Below are 7,271 nucleotides of genomic sequence, written 5' to 3'. Positions count from 1 at the left end.
CCCCCCCCCGCCCCTTTCTCGCCCCTCCTCACGTCGGTGAGGCAGAAGCTGGCATGCTTCACTGGCTGTGAGCGCTGATTCTGAGGCTCAGCTCTCTTCTTTTACCTCCTTCTCTCGCTGCCTCTCTTTCCCTCCTCGCCTACCTGTCTTACCTAAGCTTAACTATTGCATCCTTGCAGTGCTTTGTTTTCCTGGAAACGGTCTCAGCGACTGTCCTGACCGGACTGCGTGCGTGTGTGTGTGTGAGAGAGAGAGCAGCAAGAGCAAAGTGATAGAGGGAGAGGGAACGTGCACATGGTTCATTCCGGCTCAGTCCTACCACCCATCCTCATCTTTCTCGTCTCCGTGCCGCTCGCTATTTATTCCGCCTGAGCTCCAGCAGGACTGACCGGCCTCGGCTTTGTACCGCTCTCATCATTTTTTCTTCAAATAAAATGAAAGGAAATCTCTTTTTCTGAGCGTTACCGGAGCCTTGCTGGCGTGCTGTAAGTTTAAATCTGAGCTTTCTTTCTCTCTGTCTCCTCTTTCTTCCCCTCCCTGAGCAGGCAGTGAGCTCGGAAAGCAGCGAGCGATTGGGGCATCCTGGATCCAAAGGGGAGGGTGAGTCGATACCAACAAATTCTCTTCCTCTCCGCTCCCCATCTGTTTCCTACGCTTTAGACCACCATGGTAGCAAAAAGGAACTGTAGAGCTTTGTCATCAGGCTTGTCTTTTTCCTTGCGCAGCCTCTCGGGAGGATTGGGAAGCTTGTTCTGAACAGGGATGTGCACTTGTAAGCACTGAGCGGTCGCCAAACGATTTTTGTTGCACCAGGTAAAAGGCATGTCGTTCGGACGAGCATGCAAGTCATCGTGTGAGATGGACTGTGAGATGCTGCACTGGTCTGGCGCAAATTTCAATGCTGAAGCCAATGCATCCACGCGGGGCTTTTGTCTTTTGCATCTCCTGCAAGTAATGGTTACTAAAGGACAGAAGCAGACCTTCGCAGATCTTTGGACATACAGTACGGCAGCAGGCTCTGTACCTGATGGCAGGAGGCATTTTTCAAAGTGCTGTATTGTTCAGCCGAGGTGGGGGAGGGGGAGAGAGATAGTTGAGGGAGGGGGGCTGGCCAGTGTTGTGTCTGGCTGAGGCTTGCACTTGTTGTATGCTCACGAATGCATAGGGGGCTGTGGAGCTTGCAGCTAATGCATTGCCTCTGAGGCTGTGCGAGGCAGAGCTCACTCTGTATGCAGGAGACGCTCCGAGTCCTCATTTGACTTATAAGCAAGTCCAGCACACGGAGGTTATTCCTGCGCAGGAATACGAGTGATTTCCGAGAGGGTTCAAAGCAGCTGTGCAACGAGGGAGAGGAGTTCGTTTAGGATACGCGTCTTTCTCCATCCCTGAGACCCTAACTTGTGACGTTGTGCTTTCATGTCCACGGGTTAGGCTCTCGGGAGCTGAGAGAGATGCACAGGCAGCGCTATCTCCCGCACCTTCCTGCCTCCAACAATGGCGACCGAAGGGGGGGGGGGCCGTGGCGCAGTGAGCTAAGGCGTTAACCATGTCACACTTCACAGCTTGACTCACACCCCGGCATGATGTTGTTACCTGGAGTTTTCGCTCTTCCCGTCTGCCCGCTTTGCCGCCTCGCTTCTTCACAGCACATGAAATCAAGTAGAGCTGGTCAAATATCTGGGCTTCAGTTGATGGGAGTGTAGCATCGTGCACGCTTTATTGAAGTCATGTGACGGAGCTGAGGCCGCCTGAGCTAAAGGTGTGCAGAGGGGTGACAGGAAGCGATCATCTTGTCACAGCTGAGGCTCGATTCTCGCAGTATGGACCACAAGCACCATGTTGGACCGCATAGAAAAGCTTTACGCTAAAGTAACATGTTGATGAATCTCCGCAGGATTCTGTGTTTGAGTTTTCGTGTCACGTGGTCTGAAAAAGAGGGCCCACTCAGAGCTGTAATGGCTAATAATGACTAATACTTACTGTTAGTTACTAATTTTTTTAAAAACAGCTTCAGGTGGAGCACTGAAGCTAACAATGCTCGCTAAAACCAGTACACGTTCCTGCTAAAGCCAATAGGTGTTGCTGAGCAGCTTGTGATGGATGGTGCTAATGCCATGGCGATGGTGTCAGTCTCGTCTTGTGCACAGTGATAAGTCTTGCAGCCCTTTTGCAGCAGGCCTGGATACTTGCTCGGCGTCCGTGACTTGAGAGCAGCACAGAGGGATGTCGAGAGCGTGACTATGACAGCTCTGTACATGATGTGCTTGACCTCAGCAAACCCTCGCCAACATTAACGCTTATTCGCGCGTGCCAACGCAAAGCAAAGGTGACAACGTGAAAACACTGGCAGGCGGCTAGCAGCCATCACCGGGGCATGTCTAAACTACGATGATACCACCACCGACCACGATCCATGAATGAACGGTGCAGCTGCTGAGTCGATTCTGATTGGACTCTGGTGTCTAGCTGCGACACTTTGTCATCGATAGTAACGAGGATCCTACCTGCTGACTTGGTCATAGGGGCACGTGGTGGCTTTTGTTGCACGAGCTTCATTTCTCACCCAGCTGCTGGTTAATGGGTGAGATCTGCACATCCACGCCACCCTGCAGGTCGCTCTCGCGATACCCATTTGCAGAACAGCAGCAGCTCTTTGACTACCTGATTCTTCAATATCTGCCTGAACTCCTACTCCTGTGGCATTAATGGAGCGTAGCAGGGTATTGATGATAAGTTATTTCCATGGATACTTCCCTTCATGCAGAAAGTTCAGTGCTAGATTTGTGCGTTTCATATTTTAGCAAGGTAATTAGCAGGGTCGATGACCGTAATGCTAAACTTATTTTCATTAGTAAATGCTTCAGTGTAACGGTTTCCACTTCACTTGTGTTTCTTGCATTGACAGTTATGTGGTATAATATACCGATGTGTTGAGCTTCACCCTCTCAGGGCTTTGCCTCCGATCAGAAGAACCTTTCATCGTGTTGTTGATGAACCAACATGGACTGTAGCTTGAACCCTGCTGTCTTATGTAACGCCTCTGTGAGCCCCGTCTCTTCTTCTACATTCTCTCTGCCTCCAAATCGCTTTTGATTCGCTCAGCTCAGTGAGCGCATACTAACCTGGAGCAAGTTAGTGCCTAGCCGCTAAGCTCCAAAGGAGCCGCAGGCTTGCGTCGTCCATTGTTCGGCTCCTCTGCACACTGTCTGTACACTGTGTCCCCAAAGCTGAGCCAGACATGGAGGACAGACACTTACAGTGTGACTGCTGGGCATGTACCAGCTACGATAAGCTGCTCCATCACCCAGATTATGTTAGGATCTTTATAGAAAATGTGTTTCTGTGCTTGCTTTTCCACAGCAGAGTCTGGAGTGGTGGTCTGGAATAACGCGTGCCTTGCAAAGCTGCTGCACCACACAATCCCAGGGTTTTACTCTAGTCTAGTTTTAGTCTCCAGACTTGCAAAATTCAGCCGGGAATGGCAACAGTTGATTGTAATCCTGTTTAATGTAGACGAACTTTCCGTTAAGACAGACTGCTGAAGGCCGACCCTGGTGTGGGTTTGTGAGGACGGTCCGTTGGTTATGCCTAAAACCTCTCGTGAAAATCGAGTCAGCTTATTTCAGAGTAAAAGTGAGAAAGCTCGATCGGCACGCTGTGAAAATGCATCGACGTAGGCGACAGACGGCTGGCGATGAGCCTCTTTGTGGCAGCGGGGATGGTTTCCCTCTGCATCAGCCTTGCTCGCCAATCTGCAGCTTTTTTTCTGCCACTCCCTTCGACACACAGCCGCTCTCTGCTGCAGGCGGGAGAAGCTCATTCATCAATAACCAGTGTGCTTCCTACACTATCTGTCAACACGTCTGTAATGTGATGTGTGTGTGTGTGTTCCCCATACTGCAGAGGGGATCACTGCCCCTTCCAAGTCTGTCGGTGAAACAAGATGGCGTCGCAGCTCCACGTGGGTCCTCTCGTGCCGGCCAATGCTCGCTACCCACGGCATCTGAGAGCAGCAGAGGGCATTTTTTTGTTTTTTTCTAACTGTTGCACACCTGGGGCCGATTTTCTCGCCGCGTAGCTGGAATTGCTGAGGCTCTCGTCGGCTCTGCAGCTTGGCCAAAGATTTAGAATTTGGGGCACGTCCAGAGCTTTCATTGTTTCTCTCATTTCTGTTCGCCCGGTCTGGGCACCGACTGCCAAACTGTACGCTGTTTTGTCTGCCATCTGGGCGGCTTTGAAATGCGCTGGTGGGATGGACCGGTGCATTTTCAGCATCACTTGTCGTTTGTCTGGGTGTGTTGGTGCGCAAGCCTGTGTGAACGAGGCAAGTTTAGAGGAGCTTTACGCACAGCCGCATTACAGCAGCAGATTAACCAGACTACAGACTAACGAACCTCATTAATCTGAGAGTCGCCCACAGTATGTCAACAGTCACACACACACGCAGGCGCACGTCTGTGCATTAAAAAGCTCCTCCAATAAAGAGCCAGGTAGTGACGAGCGGCAGCAGAGCCCATCTGTGTCGTCCTGCTGCAGGTCACTTTGCATTTAAAGAAAGGCTGGAAATCCCCCGATGAGTCAACGTGTAACCCTTCTGTGCATCATCATCATCTTCGTGTGTTTTTGGTGGTTTTTGTACATTTGAAGGAAAACATGCCGAAGCACACGAACCAGAAAGCTGTGCTCATCATTTCTTTTTTTTAACATATTTATTTCAATTGGTCGGGGAGATGATATCAGAAACATATTTGATGATGGGAGAGCGATGCAGCAGCTGGATCTGGATGAGATCAAGTCTGTGACACAATTTGAGGCTTTTGCTTCTATGAATCAGTGCAGCCTCCTATTACAACATAACAGTGATTATGAGCTTTGTTTATAACGGTAAAAATGACTTGTTCTGTATTTCAGTCTTTCCTCTGAAGCTGGAGTCGATAAAAGTCGTAAAAACTCTTCCTGTTGAGCGATAATGTGAAAATCTTTTCAGAATGTTATTAAAGCAAAAGCTTTTATTTTCTAAACACTAACAAGTATCAGTACAGAAGCATTTTATTGATTAAGATAAACTGAACAGTCACGCTGTAAACACTGAATTGTTTTATTCTTTCTTTTAAAGCAGAAAATCCTGCAGGATCTGCAGTGGATGTGGATCTGCAGGATCTGCAGTGGATGTGGATCTGCAGGATCCACATGTGCGCGCCGACCTGGACGAGGCACCTTCGACTTTCTGTTCAAACTGAACAGGTGTCCTCTGACGTGTGTTCATGAAGAACGTTCAGAGCTGCGATCCTTCTTTGGCGCCGATTACCTTAAATGTGAAATAGAGGGCGCGATTTAAAGCTTAAAACTCTGTCCCAGTACTGGAGCTGTCTGAGGTGCAATAAACTTCCATCTAATTCCTGTCTCAGTGAACTGTCTTGGTATTGTAGCTTCATGCTGCTCTGTTCATCTGTGGTGGCTGTGATGCTTTTGTTGTAGCCTTCACAATGTGCTTCTAGTGGAAACGGAGCGAAGAGCAGAATTTGTATCGTGTGTGAAGTTCCTGTTAGATCATTTAACAAAACCGGCGCTCGTTATAACCGACACGATACTGAAATATGCTGCATCTCAGATTTAAGCCAAGCTACTGAACAGCACTGCAGCTCGACATACTGTACAGAGCCTGTTACGACCTGCCCAGCAGTCTCGTGTGACTCAATTCACCATTTTTTCTCCAAACCCAGTTTTCCGACTGGTTAATGTGCTCCATTAATCCACACACACGTGTGTTTTTGGATATTTCCAGATGATCCAGTTGTGCTATTTTTAGACTATTTGTCACAATTTGTTTTATATTATATTCTGATGTAAACTTCGATTCACCCTCCTGTGTTATCTCAGTTTGTGGAATTATTTGTTTAATTCAAACCGACTGTGGTGAATCTGGACGCCACGTTTGTTCATATAGATACTTCAATTTCTTCTGAATAAATATAGAAGTTTTTTCTCTTCCTTCTGATGTGTCCTACATGTCTAAATAAAACCTCACTGCTGTCATTTCACGTGACTGTCAATTCTTTCAACTCTTACACTTATTAATAGAAGCTCTATGTGAAGCGTGAGATTCGGCCGTCTAACGTGTTTTTATTTCATCTTTGGGAGTATTTTTATACTCTATTAAAGCTCCTACTGTTGTTTTTGTTTCTGTGAGTTACGGAGACGTGTTACAGGATCTCCTTAAAAACAATAAATTAAAAAAGACAGCTGACGAGGACGATGTCAGTCTTCTTTCACCTCTGTCCATATGTCTTTAAATGAGACATTTTTATATTGTTGTGAAACATGAGTCTTTTTCTGACTGGACCTACATTAATGTTTGCATGATTTATCAAAAGTGTGCAGATAGCAATAAGTGTTTCTTTGTTGCTTTTAGAGGAAAATCAGCACATTCTTGGTGTCAGTGTAGTGGTTGTGTTTTTCAGGCTGTGCTCGGGCTTCATTGTGTAACAGCTTTTAAATGACTTTGTCTCTCTCTCTCTCTCTTGCAGCCTTTTAGACCAGGTCAGGACATGTCGGGGAACAGTTCATGAACACGAGATGCATATAACAACCGGCTGCCCACACGCTGTGTAGACATCTTTCTTTTATAGCTTATAGTTTGACCAGGACATGCGTGTGATCTGTGACAGTAGGAGCTGCTTTTTAATGCTTCACATGTCTCTGTAATGTAAACATGTAAATAAAGTCTTAATGAAATGTCCTTGTTTTCTGTTCTTTGACGAAATGTACCAACATTTTAACATTTATGGGAAATGAAGAATGCTAACACAGATGTGCTAACGTGTTTCTTATTCATATATGAAACTTATTCACTGTGTTGGGCGATTTCTAGTTTTCTGCTTCAAACTTCAGTATAATTGTTGACATGCAAACACTAGCATGCAGTGTTTTGTGAGCAGTGCAGTGTTTAAGATATCAGTGCTAACGTACCCCAGTATCTTTGGTCACATGTCAACATGGTTAACAGTCCAACACCACACGTGGTGAATTTTTATACAGTTTGAAAAAATGTCTAGTCCGGTTTAAGCACAATGCAACACAGTACCTTTAAGTGGTACGGCTAAAACTGTGATATATGCAGTGTACTAGTACCTCCAACCTAACAGTAACAATATTCTCAAAAAATATACTATTAAATTTGATACATAGGTCACAGGAGAATCCTCACGTTCCACCGGTCCATGCAGCACAGTTCATTCTACCTCATCTTGCCTCCCCATCCTTACTGATTC

At 46.7% G+C, this 7,271-nt stretch overlaps 1 long non-coding RNA gene across 2 annotated transcripts in view; it reads left to right on the top strand.

The window, feature by feature from the left end:
- LOC102298761 overlaps window positions 1-6,735 on the top strand; it is an 11,350-nt gene extending 4,615 nt beyond the window's left edge. For both annotated transcript variants that reach the window (XR_006054787.1, XR_006054786.1), the window contains exon 2: window positions 546-6,735. This is a non-coding gene — a long non-coding RNA (uncharacterized LOC102298761). The remainder of the gene's footprint in view (window positions 1-545) is intronic.
- Window positions 6,736-7,271: the final 536 nt, after the last annotated feature.

Source organism: Haplochromis burtoni, unplaced genomic scaffold, assembly GCF_018398535.1.
Source record: "Haplochromis burtoni strain Fernald_Lab_line unplaced genomic scaffold, NCSU_Asbu1 Contig_132, whole genome shotgun sequence".
NCBI classification, from domain to species: Eukaryota; Metazoa; Chordata; class Actinopteri; order Cichliformes; family Cichlidae; genus Haplochromis; species Haplochromis burtoni.
The sequence above is the reverse complement of the archived record's forward strand: the minus strand, read 5'-3'. Positions and strand labels throughout refer to the sequence as shown.